The sequence below is a fragment of the Gouania willdenowi genome, chromosome 20, assembly GCF_900634775.1.
Source record: "Gouania willdenowi chromosome 20, fGouWil2.1, whole genome shotgun sequence".
Classification (NCBI taxonomy): domain Eukaryota; kingdom Metazoa; phylum Chordata; class Actinopteri; order Blenniiformes; family Gobiesocidae; genus Gouania; species Gouania willdenowi.
Window position 1 is genome coordinate 5,421,076 of NC_041063.1, and position 16,048 is coordinate 5,437,123.

The 16,048-nt window shown below is 38.0% G+C and overlaps 1 pseudogene; it reads right to left on the bottom strand.

The window, feature by feature from the left end:
• Positions 1–10,849: 10,849 nt before the first annotated feature.
• Positions 10,850–15,730, bottom strand: LOC114454529 (hydroxycarboxylic acid receptor 2-like; annotated as a pseudogene).
• Positions 15,731–16,048: the final 318 nt, after the last annotated feature.

The window sequence follows — 16,048 nt, forward strand, 5'->3', positions numbered from 1 at the left end:
TTCTCTAAGTTGTGAAAGCAGTTCTTTGTGTTTCATGCGAACTTTGTCAGAGAAGTCCTCGTTGATAAAGATGTTTGTGCCTTTCAGGGACTTTGCTCTCTTCAGTATTTCTTGTTTGTCCTTATATTGAAGAAGTTCAATCTTGTCTGATTTATCTTTCATATCATCCAGATCAGCTTGAGAAAACTGGAGGCTTGATTTTAGGTCGTGAATGTCTTTAGTCACACTTTGGACATCTTTGAATAAATTATCCATGTGAGTAAACATGGAGTCCACAATCACTTGAACACATGATCTGAAGCTCTTCCTTTGCTGATCAAGAAATTCTTTATAAAATGTCTTGTTGTTCAAGTAGCTCATGAACCATAGACAATGTAACAGAGTCGTTGATGATGTTTGAAATATTGCAGAAGATTCAGGCTAGCTCACAAGGAGCTGGAGCAGGCCTTGTTTTCAAATCTGTGTTTGGCTGGATCCTGAGGCCTGGTGGATGAGCCTCAGTGCTGCTGCTGCTGCTGCTGCTGCTGCTGCTGCTGCTGCTGCTGCTGCTGCTGCTGCTGCTGCTGCTGCTGCTGCTGCTGCTGCTGCTGCTGCTGCTGCTTGTCATTTTTTGTAGTTCATTGTGGTTTTTTGTTTTTACTTTTTGAGCTTTTGTAGATTTTGTTGGTTTTTAAATGCAGTTCACATTCAACCTGTAAAAACATATGTATATATAATTTAGATTATAGACAACCATTTAGAATAAAAGCATATTTAATTCCTGATTTTAATTATTTATTTCATTTTTGAATGTTTTTTCGGTTTATTTATAACATCAAACTGATGGAAACGTCATTGATGTGTTTTTTTTGTCCTGATTGCACGTTTCACTTTTTTGCTTTTTAACCGTCGGCTTTATTATTATTTTATTCTTAATAAAGTTATTCTAGTGACGGATGATAAAAACTAGCTTTAGCTACAAACACTATGATACTTGCATGTTTTCAGCTGTGTTTGTTCATTGTATCTGTCACTAATAATGAATAACCTTAAATCAATCAATAAATCAATATATTGGATGGTTTCACAGAGTGCTGCTATCTGCTGCCCTCTGGTGGCTGTAGTGATCACAGCAGAATATGAAGCTCAGATACTTTCACATGTTTGATTTCTGTCACAAATTTTTCTTCTACAACATTCATGTTTTCATAAAGTCTAACAATGTGCGAAAAGTGTGTTTTTGTGTATTTATTGTTGTTGAATTAAAGAAAAACATTCAGGTGTGAAAGATAAACTTTGTTCCTTCACAATAACAGGGGACGGGACCCGGATAAGCAAACTGCTTCTCTCGTCTCCTTTTTCGGCATGTACAAAAAATGAAAAAAAAAAAAAAAAAAAAAAAACAGTGAATGTAACCATGTCGGAAATAAACTGAATAAATAAAAAAAAAAAAATAAAAGACTCAAAAATGGGTCTCACTCTTTAAATCCTCCTGGTCAGAATCAGAATCAGAATCAACTTTATTGACCAAGAGTGTATGAATACACACGAGGAATTTGTCTTGGTGACCTGTGCTCTCTCAGATAGTGTAACATTAAATAATAACACTCAACTAGAATAAAGAAAAATAAATAAAGAAAGAAGTATAAACATAAATATAAGAGTAGTTAGACTAATATGTGCAAATTAAATAAAATAACAAGATAATAATAATAATAACAAAATAAAATAGAAATACAATAATAATAATAAGATAATAGTGCAGTAGTGCATTGTTGAGTAGTGCAGGTGAACATTTAAATGAAAATATTATGTCCATGAACATTCACAGTGACAGGTTGATCCAGGGTTGTTATGTTTAGTTCCATGGTTATTTCACAGAAACTAAACATAACACAGTCCCAGTTCTGGTCCTGAACCTGGTCTTAATGTTGGTCCTGATATTAGTTCTGGTTCAATTCTAAACCTGATCTAGTTCTAGTCCTCGTCCAGACATAGTTCTGTTCTGGTTCTAGTTTGAATCCTGATCCTGGTTCAGATCCTGATCGTTCATATTCTTTGTCTACATTTATTCCTGATCCTGATCCTGATCCTAGTTCAGGTACAAATTTTAATCCTGGTGCTAATCTTGGTTCTGGTATTAGTTCTGGTCTATGTTCTCATTTTAATCCTAATCCTGGTCCTAGTTTTGGTTCTGATCTTTGTCCACTTTTTATTTCTGATCCTAATCTTGGTCCTGATCCTGGTACAGGTTTTAATCCTGGTCCAGGTCTGAGTCTCTGTTGACCAGGGTTGGGATCAATTATAATTGATAATTAATTGCAATTATGGCATAATTATAATCGCATTTGTAATTTTGAAAATCTGTTGCGTTGTAATAGTAATTAAATTGTAATTGAGCTCAGATAATTAACAATGTAATTGTAATTGGCATGAAATTTCTATAAAAATTGTCAATTATAATTTAACATTAAACTCATGTTACAGTTCTACACATATGTAGTTAATAATCATTAAAATATGTTTCATATCAAACTTTCTCACATTTAAAAATATATTTTGAATATATATAAATCTATGGGTATAGTGACACACCATTAACATTAATACCAATATCTTTATTGATTATGAATCCGAACAAGGTAATCAATAGATGAGAAACTAATTAGATTATAAATAATATTTATTAGTGCATTTTACAGCTGATTTAAGACATGGGTCACACTGACCCGTTAGCATTAGAGATGCTAACAAAAAGCTAACACAAGAGAAAGGTTACATTTAATAAGGTTATTTTTTAAAGGATTAGGTGATTAATTGTAATTCAACTTTGGTCATTGAGAATGTAATTGTAATTGACTTTTTTCTTTGTTTGTTTTTTTATACAAATTTTATTGACAAATTGCAAGTTTACAAATCAGTAAAACAACATCAGAGGAACAAAGAACAAAGTCAGGGAAAACATCAAAGTAAGAATGAAAAAGCATCACAGTGTGTGTCACATGGAGATACAGAAACAGTTGTTCATTTAGAAACAGTTCTTATTAATATAATATCTAAACTCCATTAATAAAAGAACATTTTCAGTTCATGAATGAGGAATTTTGCCAATAATATTATTGGTTATTAAAGCTAAAAATAACATATTTTGGTGTTATTTCTATCATGTTTTTGGTTGTGTTGTAAACATAATCCTTAACCATATTCCAGAATAATAACGTTTATAAATTGGCAGAAGTAAAATAAATGTAAAACCATTTCATTTTAACAAAATGTGCATTTATCACTATTATCGGTATATTTGGAAATGATCATGTTCCAAAGATGAATGTTATGTAATATTTTAAATTCACATTTGAAATTAACTGTAATTAGAAAAATAGTTAATGTCAATGTCATTGTAATTGAGTTGTAATTGAACATAGATAAATGAAGACATAATTGTAATTTTATCTTTTTATTTGACATCCTCAGGTGAGTTGGTAACTGATCTCCTCTGTGACGTCACTGTGGAACCTGATCCTGGCCCCGCCCCCTCCTCCTCTTCCTCCTCCAGTTCAGGGTCTGAGGGTGAAACATGGCGCTGGACTTCCGGACCTGAACGGGACCAGGACATGGAGAAGCACCGGTACCGGAGGATCCAGGTGAGAACACACCTGGACCTGAACCTGAAAGTTTGAACCTTCTACCTACGTCACTGATGTTTACATTCAAAGACATTTGTTCAGCTTTAAATGATGAAAAATGGGTTTTTTAATAAGAAAAAGTTGATCAACATTTCCAACATTTTTGATGCTTGTTAAACTAATAGACTGACCTAACACAGACGTGTACAGCACGTGTTCTTAATCTCAGGGTCAGGACCCCGTTTAAGGTCGCTCGACACAAGCAGGGGGTCCCCAGATGTCTTAAAAAAACGAAGAATATTTCTGAACAATTTCAGCCCATTTTTGCTTATTTTTACCTTTTTCTGCAACTCCACCATATTTTAACCTATTTTCATCACTTTTTCTTGCCATATTTTTCATCCTTTTAATGTATTTTTGCTACATTTCTCCCATTTCTGACACTTCTACATCATATTTTCTTTTCTGCACATTTTTTCTACTTTCCAGACATATTCAGCACTTATAAATCCTTTCAACCACTTTTACACCTAATGTCACATATGTTGACCTATTATTGTCACTTTTAACCTCTTTTCATCATTTTTTTTTTTGCCACTTTTAAGGAAATATTGACACTATGAACTCTGTACATTTTCTAGTCCGTCTTTGCCCATTTTAATTTGTAACTTTTAATCAATTTCCAAAATATACAAAATGACTTGAAAAAACAGGGATAACGAGCACTGAGCACGTCTTCAATAATAGTGCGTGTGTGCGTGTGCGTGCGTGCGTGCGTGTGTGCGTGTGTGTGTTTGTGTGTGTGTGTGTGTGTGTGTGTTTGTGTTTGTGTGTGTGTGTCCTGTTCACTCTTGTTGTTCTTTGTCTTGTCACACATGGTCCAGAGTGGTGTTCCATAAAGCGGGTTATGTTCAAACTCTGAGTATGTTACCATGGCAACATTGTCCATGAACTAAACCTGGTAGCTGACAGGTTTTATCAAAGAAACCCTGGGTTTCTACCTGGCTCCGCCCACCTGAGCATCATTTCTGAACACTTTAATGAACCTTAACACTTTTCTCTGAAACACATTAGTAACATCACACACCACAGACGTGTTCACATCATTACTAATGTTGTTTGCTTTACGTTTTTTTAGTTTGTTTTTTCTGTCCAAACGGTAGTTTTCTTTCTAACATTGTGGATACAGATCATTAAGTGAAAGACACTGAGAGGTTGATCTGCATGAAAACATCTACTGACGTCTGTAGTAAAGTTCAGTGAATTGTGACGCTGCTCTTGGAAGCGATGGGTCACGGGTTCACGTCCCGCTTCAGGGTTTTTTTACGACATTTTTTAGGACATTGAGATGACTCTGACGACACAATTACATTAAAATCAATATAAATGACGTGATATGAAGCGGCAGTCACTGTGTTTATATCCAGTGTAACAGGAGGGCTCTCCTATGCTGCTGACACGTCTCCTCAGACACATTTTATTCATATTATTCACCGCTCGTCACGTCACTGAAGTGATGAAGCGACCAAAAAGTGACTAATTACAGGTGATTTAAGCCACTATAGTCACTGAAGACTGAATGCACCTTTAGAACAGGCTCATATTCCTCAAACACCGGCTTATTTCACCATCAGGGTGAATAAATCACTCTCTGTGGGCGCCGCAAACGGCTGCTCCGGTGTGTTGATGTGTCTTCTTTCACTGCAACTACCAAGTCAAATTCCTCGTATTGTTCTAAACTGTACCTGGTCAATAAAGCTGATTCTGATTCTCTTCCGGGTGGTTGCCATGGCAGCTCGACTCATCTATGATCCATTGATGATGGCTTTTTATCGCGCGTGCACGTAAGTAACCCCAGGTTTACATACTCAGGGTTGATTGACCCACTTCATACCAGCTGTAATGGAATCAGATACCCAGAGTTTACCATCGCGGGGTATGTTGCCCCAGAGTTTATGGATAGACTCAGTTTGTTAACCCTCCTTTATGGAACACACCTCTGGAGAGCTCCTGTCCTGCATGTCTCAGGTGTTTCACTGAATCTAACCAAGTGTGATAACGAGCTGTGTTTTCCAGTGAACAAACATGTGATTGTATCTGACCTGAGGGTCACATGATCAACATTTAGAATAATGACCAATCAGAGCATTGACAGGAAACAACAAAAGATGAGTTTCCTAATGTTTTCCCTTTGTGTGTTTTGTGATGTTGTTTTGTGTATTTGAAGTCATTTTGTTGCTTTTTTAAATATTTCTGTGTATATTTGTAGCCGTCTTGTGAGTTTTTTGAGTATTTTTTTTGTATTTTTGTCATCCTTTTGTGTATTTTGAATAGTTTGTTTTGTGTATTTTTTTGTCATGTTTTTAAGACATTTGATGTATTTTATGTGTCATCACTGTGGGATGTTGATCATGGTTCCTGGGAACCTGCAGTTGGCATCCCTCTGTGATTAACAAAGTATACATTAGTTAATATTGCCATCTTTTTGTGAATTTTTACTGTTTTGTGTACTTTTCTGTCATTTTGTGTAACTCCTTTTTCATTTTGTATATTTTTTCTGTGTATTTGCAGTTTTCTGCTTAATTTTGTGTCTTTTTGTTGTGTTTTTACTCTTTTTTGTGTACTTTTCTGTCATTTTCTGTTGTTTTTTTTTAAAGGTCTTTTGTTTTTGTTGTTATTTTGTTTGTTTTTCATTTATTTATGTGAATATTTTTAACAGTGTTTTTGGAATATTTTTCTTGTCCCTTTGTGTATTTTTAGTGTTTTGTGTACTTTTCTGTCATTTTGTGTGTTTTTGGTGGCTTTTTGTCTATCTCCTTTTTCATTTTGTGTTTTTGTTGTAGTTTAATGTGTCATTTTGTGTATTTTTCTCACCCTTTGTTGTTGTTTTCTCTGTTTTTCTTATATTTCTGTGTGTATGTGTAACTGTGAGTAGTTTTGTGTGTTTTTCTGTGGTTTTGTGTACTTATTGGATGGCTGCAGTGACCCCTGGGCCTCTTGATCTAAAACATGCAGGACAGAGGCTCTCTAGGGCTGAATAGGAGGAGTGTAACTCATACACATTGTGTAACAACGTAACACTCTGAGCACTAATGGTCACATGACACCAGAACAGGATCAATGTTTGACTTTAATCTGTGTTTTTCTTCTTGTTTTCTGACAGTTCTCCCTGATTGGTTCTCGCTCTACCAGCACAAATGATCCTCCATCTTCTTCCTCCTCCATCATCCCTCCTTCCTCCTCCTCCTCCTCCTCCATCATGTCTCCATCCTCTGAGGTGAAGGTGTTAGATCAGCCCCCCCTCAGAGTTCTTCCTCTCTGAGTAGATCACAGTTTGTGGAGCGTGTGCGTCGCAGTAACCAGGCGTGCCAGCAGGGGGACTTTTCATTGGCTATCCAGCTCTACAGTGAGCCTGACCTTTGACCCCCACAACGACGTCCTGTACAGCAACCGCTCAGCAGCTTACATCAGAGTGGGCCGCTATAGCCCCGCCCTCAACGACGCCATCAAAGCTTGACTCATCAACCCCAAGTGGCCCAAGGTAGGAGCTAACCCCCCCATTTATTTTATAGATCTGAGTCACTGAATTGATCTGATTCATGAGAGTCATTTGAATTCCCACCATGGCCAGTGTTCTTACACTTTTATTATTTAATTTGATTTGATTTAATTTAACGAGTACAGTGCCCGTCGGAAGTATGCATTCATGTGGGAGCATAAGGGGTATAATTGCGTATTTTTGTATCTTTCTGTTGTGTTTTTGTGCATTTTTTGTATAATAATAGTTTTTTGTTGCCATTGCATTGTTATTCTGGAATCTTTTTGTGTATTTTTGTATCTTTTTTAGTGTAGTTTTGTGCATTTCTGTTATTTTGTGTATTTTTGTATAAATATTTTGTTTTGTGTATTTTGAGTCATTTTCATATGTTTGTTGTTGTTTGGTGTATTTTTCTGTAATGTATGTATTTTGGAGTCATTTTGTGTGTTTTTGGAGCCTTTTTGTATATTTTTATGCATTTCTGTTGTCATTTTGTATAAATATTGTTTAGTTTTTAGTTTTATTTTACTCATTTAGTATATTTTTATTATAAATAGTGTGTGTGTGTGTGTGTGTGCCAGCCAGCCATCTCCTCTGTGCGTTATCTATCACACATGCGTGCGCGCTTCTTGCACAATAACCATCGCAGGTTGTTAAGAGAGACACGGTAACTACGGTAGCCAGTTAAGTCAACTATTCATCAGCATGTATGTCTATGCTGTACAACCCCTCGACTAAGAGAAAGTTTGTCACACCAGTGCCACCACTGGATAAGTTTGTGTAGAGCCCTGATAATAATAAATATGTTGATAGGGATATAATATTAATAGTGAAAGTAGTTATAGTAATAAAAGTAATGTTGTAATGATATTAATGGTAATAATTGCAATAACAAAATAATAATGTACTAAAAACAAAACTAATAATAAACAATATTAAATAATTATAAGGTAATATAATGATAATATAGCAATGCTGATAATACAATGAGAACACCAGTAACTATAATACAATAAAACAATAACATAAAATAATAAGGTAATAGCAATAATAATAATAATACAATGACTATAAGATAAAAGAATACTACAAAAGAAGAATAATATAAGAATAGCAATAACAATAATATAATACTGTGCGTGCGTGTGTGTGTGTGTGTGTGTGTTAGCTATGATAAGATCAGTGTGGAGATGGAACAATGTGGCTGTAGTTACATTAGGCCCAATTGGAATATTGGTCCAGAGGGTACCTCAAAGTTTGGATGAGTCCGTAGTGGTCCTTCTCTGTGACAGACTGGTTGTGGAAGAAAAGTCTGATGCCACAAGACGCGGTTCTGGACCAATGGGTGTCCACAGGGTCCATTCCTGGGCCTGGTCAGCTTCAGTGGTTTGGCTCACAGGCATTTGTCCTTATTCAGAATCAGCACAGTTTTCCCTGCTTCTGGTTTGTGTTATCTTCACCACAGTTATTACTTATTGAGCCTCTCTTTGTTCAGCCTGAGGCCATATATCGTCTATATAAATGTTATATATAAATGTGTCCCACTGTGTGTAAAGCACTACAAATACTTTTTCATAATACTTCAGTACTTTCTTTAATAGAAAACACACAACATGACACTAAAAACACACAAACCATTACAAAATGTGTTGTTATTTTGTTTATTTTTGCTGCATGATTTCAGTTTTTTATGTATTTTTGTAACTGTTTTGTGTTTTAATTTTATTCATTCCTTCATAAAATCTGACTAGTTACCTAGGTATGTTCTGTGGGGAGTTTGCATGTTCTCCTCATGCTTATGTAGACACAGATTTTCCTCCAACTGCCCAAATACATGTACGTCAGATGATGTTGCCCTTCTCTCTGCAGCATTAATTCTTTCAAAATAAAAGCACAAGATTATTTCTTCTGCCTGGGACAAATAAATGTCTGCCAACAAATATAAACAGATCTGTGACACACTTTTGGGTCTCGACCCAATCACAACACTAAAAAAATGTGTTTGTCATTTTTATCGTGTAAATATTGAATTGAGTTGTTTTATTTGTTTAAATTGAACCCTTTTTTTAACTGAAAACCATCGCTGACGGTGCACTTTGTGTGTGTTCCAGGCAGCGTCCAGCGCTCTGAGCAGCCTGGGCCACGTATACACAGCCATCAGTGACTACCCCAACGCTCTAGCTAGTCATAAACAGTGTGTGATGTTAGCCAAACAAACACAATCACTGCTAACTGAGGCTCGACAGCTGGGAAACATGGGCTCAGTTTATACTGCGTTAGGAGACTTTACCAACACTGTTCACTGTCATCAGCAGCACCTGGACATCGCTAAGGTACGCCATGGAAACAGTCACAGTAAAGCAGTGGTTCTCAACCTTTGGGTCACGAGACACTGGGAGGGGGTCGTCAGATAGCTTTAAAAAACTAAGAATATTTTTGAACAATTTCAGCCCATTTTTGCTTATTTTTACTTTTTTTTTTTACAACTCCACCAAATTCACCATATTTTAACCTATTTTCATCACTTTTTCCTGCCATATTTTTGCTCCTTTTAATGTATTTTTGCTACATTACTCCCATTTCTGACACTTCTACATCACATTTCAATGACTTTTCTACAAATTTTTTCCACTTTCCAGACATGTTCATCACTTATAAACCCTTTCTACCACTTTTACACCTAATGTCACATATGTTGTCCCATTATTGCCACTTTTAACCTCTTTTCACCATATTTCGTGATTATTTTTGCCAATTTAACCACATTCACCATTTGTCATGCCCAATGTTTGCCAGTTTAAACTAAATGTTCCAATATTGATATTTGAACCCTTGTTTTCCACTTTTTCTCTCTGTTTTTGCAACTTTTAACCAATTTCTGTGGTTTTTAAATTCCCATTTCACCACATTTTCCACCATTTTTGGTCACTTTGAACCCATTTTATTAGTGATTAAAACCAGGATTTCCATCTTTAAGATGACTATAATAATAATAAACGTTCCTAGATAACAATGGATATTATTCAGATGAATAAATAAATGTGGTTATCACAGATTCATAGAACAATAGACCATCATTTTGCTGACTTTATGGATGGACCCCAAAAATCTCTCCCCTTTATTCCCCCTTATAGATGGCCCTGTCTCCACATGACTGTTTTTCAATGTTCATGTCTGTGTTCAACCACCTTCAGCTACAGTGGGGGTCCCCGCCCTCTGGAACCTTTATTTTGGGGGTGGTGGCCTAATAAAGGTTGAGAACCACTGGTATAGAGAACAGTTCTGTGACGTTTATCATTACTCAGCATTATAGATTGATGTGTGTTGCGTCTGCAGACATTAAAGGAGCGTTCCACTCACAGAGGGACTATGAAAAGGCCGTGTCGTACCACAGTAAGGTTCTAGAGCTGGGCCAGGAGCTGTCGGACAGAACTATCCAGATGAGGGCGTATGCTCGGCTGGGACACGCCACACGCTGCGTGCAGGTCAGCCTTTCAGCTCATTAAGAGAGATCTGACCCAATAATGAACGTGTAACGTAATGACTGGCCTGTGCAGGACCTGGAGGGGGCTGGGCGGGACCACCAGAACCAGCTGCAGACGGCCCAGGAGCTCCAGGACCACGCTGCACAGTGACGAGCCTCTTCCAATCTGGGTAGGATTCACTTTATACATGAGACAGGTTTATTCTTCTTCCATCAGTGATAAGAGCCTCTGCCTTTTTAAAAAAAAAATGTTTATTATATATTCACAAGATATTATTCAAAAAAGAAGACAAAAACAATCTTGCTGGCATTACTATGTGGATATCAAAGAAACTTCAAAGCAAACATCAAAGTGATCAGCAGACACCTCTGACGTAGACTGGCAGATGTCACTCGAGTCGAAACATGTCAGGAGACGAAGTAGAGAAGTAGTAGACCACAGGGTTGAGAACGCTGTTGAAGTATGTGAAACACTCCGAGGTGTAGAAGGCCACGTTGGCCTTTTCAAAGCAAGAGCACTCGCCGTACCAAACCTTGAGGATCCACACGGAGAGGCGGGACATGGTGTTGGGCAGAAAACAGGTGATGAAGATCAGCGCCACGGCCAGGACAAACTGCACGGCGCGTTAGATCTTCCCTCTCCTCTCCATGGCTCTTCTCCTCAGCTGCCACGCGATCCTGACACTGCAGAAAGCCACGATGGAGGTGGGCAGAAAGAACTGGATGACGTAGAAGGCGTTGTGCAGATGTTGAAGCTCTCACACTGCATACGGTTGTTGGATTCAAAGAAGTGCTCATCGGCCAGAAGATGTCCAGTGGCCAGAAAGATCAAGACCCGTAGGCCGAGAGAAACCCAGAGGGCGTAGCTCAGAGACATCCTGTTGATCCGGCTCAGAGGTGCACGATCCTCAAGTATCGATCCATAGCCACTGCAGTAAGGAAGAAGATCCCTGCTGCTCGGTTTGCAGCCAGCAGGAAGAGGTAACTGTAAATGTTATCAGAGCAGGAAGGACCAGGCCATTATAAAACTATTATACAAGGGATTAACACGTTGATGATGATGATGATGATGGAGAATCAAAAACCAAGCAACCAGAGGCTGTTTCAGGTGAATCAAACATGTAAATATACCAGGAAAACAATATAAGTGTCAATGATTATTTTTGCTAATTTTTTTAAATCAAATACCAAACAACAGCTGTTAATACGAATACGAGGAAGTGATCAGGTGGGTTGGACCCAAAATCCTCGTAATGAAACTTACAGCTAAAACAAAGGACTGATATGTACAAAGTCAAAGAATAGATATTTTTGTAACTTCAGTCCGTGCTTTATTTCAGGGTTGCAGGGTGATTTGTGATAAACAAACGTCAGGACCACTGAGATTAAAATAACGCTTTCAGAAAAAAAGGCAAAAGAAGAGATTTATGGATACTTTAAACTAGTGCTAGGACTTTAATGCTTTAATTTGCAATTAATTATTTACAGAAAAATAAAGCACTTAACAACCCCACAGTTTATAGTTTTTTTGTCAAAGCCAAAGGGGGTGGAACCTTTCTCGTTTCACAAGTTCCTGGTATACCCATATTACTGACACAGACCACAACACAAGAAACAGGAGAACCAGAGAAGTTGTTGCTGTGCTTCGTGGACGTTCATATTTATTTAAATAAAAACACTGAATACAAAACGAAAGCCTCAGCTAGCACTTTAATGCTAAACATGTAGCAGCTCGCACCTTAATGCTAAACATGTAGCAGCTAGCACATTAATGCTAAATATGCAGCAGCTAGCACCTTAATGCTAAACATGCAGCAGCTAGCACATTAATGCTAAACATGCAGCAGCTAGCACATTAATGCTAAACATGCAGCAGCTAGCACCTTAATGCTAAACATGCAGCAGCTAGCACATTAATGCTAAACATGTAGCAGCTAGCACCTTAATGCTAAACATGCAGCAGGTAGCACATTAATGCTAAACATGCAGCAGCTAGCACCTTAATGCTAAACATGTAGCAGCTAGCACCTTAATGCTAAACATGCAGCAGGTAGCACATTAATGCTAAACATGCAGCAGCTTGCACCTTAATGCTAAACATGCAGCAGCTAGCACCTTAATGCTAACAACATAGCAGCTAGCAGACAGTGTCTCCAATCCACACTGGACACTCAGACAGGGTTCAGAACCAAAATGAATAAAGTCAGTGGATAAATGATTGTAGTGGACAGTCGACAACTCTCTGTGGTAGAGGATGTGGGCGGGGCTAGAAGCACTGCTACAGACCCAACTTATCAACTGCTATGTAGAAAAACTATTTCAAACTAAATTCATCATCTTCATCAGTTGCTCTGTTTATTTCATGATATCCACAGATATTCTAAATATTTTACACTGTTCAGTTTATACTTCTCTGGAATGTTCTGGACTCAGTGATGTTTTTTTATTTTAATACAAAAACTACATTTGTTTTAGAAAGTTTACTAAACATCTAGAAAATGGTGAATATATCTTAGATAAATGTAAGTTAGTGCTTTGTGAACAATACAATCATAATATTCTTTATTCATATTACACATTATGTTAGCACTCAGTGATGGAAATAATAAACACTATATAGTTGTTTAAGATCATTTATTGTTTTCATTGATTCAGTCATGTACTGTATACCAACATACATTTAAATTAGGAAAATGTTGCTTCTCGTGTCAAATATTGTAATGAGATTTATTTAGATTAATTAATGAGTCTCTAATAATTAGTGTTACTTTGAACACAACAGCAGTTATAACTAGGTAAGGTTTCAGTAAACTATCTTTGTGTAAATGTACATTTTAAAAGCTAAATTAATTCATTTTAAACTTTTTTTAATATCCGAAATATTGAATACAACAAATTAAATTTGTAGATTTAGATTTTTTAATTTATGTTTTTATTTTTAACATGTAAACAGAATATCATAAGAAAAAACAAAAACATAAAGAATCTCAAGATATGTTCACATTTCAGTTTACAATTTATATTACCAAAGTGGAAGAAGTACATACTTATTTAATCATATCCATAAATCCCTTAATGTTTTTATTTTTTTTTGGTAATTAACGAGCTTCTCACTGGTGGTGTAAAGAGTAATGAAATATCATAGTCAAGTAGAAGTACTGTAAGTTACTTGATTAAAATTGTACTCAAAGACAAGTAAAACATCTCATGCATAAACTTAAAAAGTTAGAGACCAAATGTTGCACAATTGTAACTTCATTTATTTTCCACAAAGGCATCTGTATAAAAGAGCTGCTATTGCAATAAACTTTATATTCTCCATTACTAAGTTCACTTTCAGTTTATTTTAATGCAGATGATTCAAATCCGTAACAGCTATATTTATTTAACAAAATATTATAGCTTAATAACTTATTTTAGCTCTAGTTCCTCTTTCTCTAACTTTTGAATCCAAGTCCCTCATGTCGACTACTACATTTGTATAAACATCAATAGATCATAATGATGGAATGAATAAATAATAACACACATTTTAAAGAATCTAACTTTCTAAATAAGTGAAATAAACAGTATTTAGTGTCTCCTGAAGAGATTTATTTCAATAGGTTTTTTTTTTTTTTTTTTTAATCATTTAAGGTCATTTTCCTCCTAATGTGGGACCAACACTGACCTTTATATTTTCAGTTCATGTTCTAATGAAAATCATTTCTATCATAAGTTTTTTGTGTCATTTTGTGTATTTTGTTGTTTGTCTGTTATTTTTATTATTCAGTTTATTTCTCTTTGTCTGTTTTTTGTGTTATTGGTATTTTTTAAAATATTCTGTTTTTTTTAGTGTCATTTTGTTTATTTTGTTGTTTATTCTTTTTATTATTCAGTATAATGTTCTCTTATTTGTGTGTTTTTGTTGTCATTTTGTGAGATGCTGGTAATATTTAGTATGATTATCTTTTTTTTAACTAAAAACAAATATTATTAAACCACATTTTAAAATGCTTTTAATTGTTAATTTTCCTCTCACTTTATCTCTAGTACCCCCTGTAGTGCCATCGCCTACCCCTAGGGATAAAATGACAGCGGCGGAGCCAGGCACCAGGCACCGCAACCTCACACCAATGCTGCCAGCAGACCCCCCCGCAACCCCCCCGCAGGAGGCCACCCCCAATCACCCACTTGCTGACACGAGGCACCCCAGATGCCAGCACAGCCCGGAGGACAGTGGGCCCCAGCCACCAACCCTACCCTGCCCAGGGCGGCGCGGTGCCCTGCTGAACCGCGGCTAGTCGCCAGACGGCGGGGGAGCGCGCCTCGAGATGCCAAACCCAAAGACCCACCCCCGGGACACCCCCGACCAGACACGGCACCCACGGGGCCCGGCGCCCCCAGCCAGCAGTCCAACCACCCCCAACGCAGATCCGCCAGGACCGGAGCCACCGGCCGCGCCCGCACACACACCCACCCAGCATGATCCAGGGGAGGCCCCAGCGCGGGCGAGGCCCCACAATTCACCCTTCCCTCCCCCCCGAAGTTACACAAGCCGGCCCCTGCAGTCCCCCAAGTGAGCCCCCAGGGAGGGAGGGGCGACCCGGCCCACCGCGCCAGCGGCACCCTCAGCGAAGGCACACCCCAGGGAACCAGGCCAAGGCGCCCAGACCGGCCGGCGGAGCAACCCACCGCAACACCTCGCCACCCAACAACCCAGGAAAGAGTGGCAGGGAAACACGCAAGCCCCCAGCCCCAAGGGCCACCCAGACGTGCACGGAGGGGGCAGGAGAGCAACACCAAACCGCCCAGGGACTGAACGGGATTTTAAGTCGACTAGACAAATCCCTGTCCAAGAAGCTTTTGTCTGTTCCGGAGTCAACGACGGCCCTGGAAGTGAACTTCACACCATTAATGGAGATTAATAAGAGCTTGCGTGAATGCGGGGGCAAGCAAGGTGAACAGAAGTCCTCAATCTGGTCATGATCTTTACACTATTTGTGACTCATACTGTCGCACCTGTGCTGCCACTTGCTCCATCTTTAAGGACAGTGTGTATCCCAACTGAGCTTGGTGCTGGAACTCCTTGAGGCACCTGTTGACTGTTCCTGATGAGTCCATCGTGGCCAGATTTTTCTGAAAGGTGATGTGTACAGGTTTGGACCTAGAGACAGGGACAGAGGCAACAGATGTGTTTAGATGGCTCCTTTCTGTGACCACGTCTAGGATAACTAGGAAACTTAGCATGTCAAACACTAAGGAAACGAGGAAGAGAAATCCCTGCCGTGTTGCAGGCTTCACATCCAAATAGAATTTAAAAGAAAATATCACTTTCCACACTCCATTTTTACTCCCAACACAGTCTGGACTGGAAGTTCATCGTGGGGATCCACATCATGAACTCCACTGGTGCGTTCTAAGAACAACAATGTATTAATT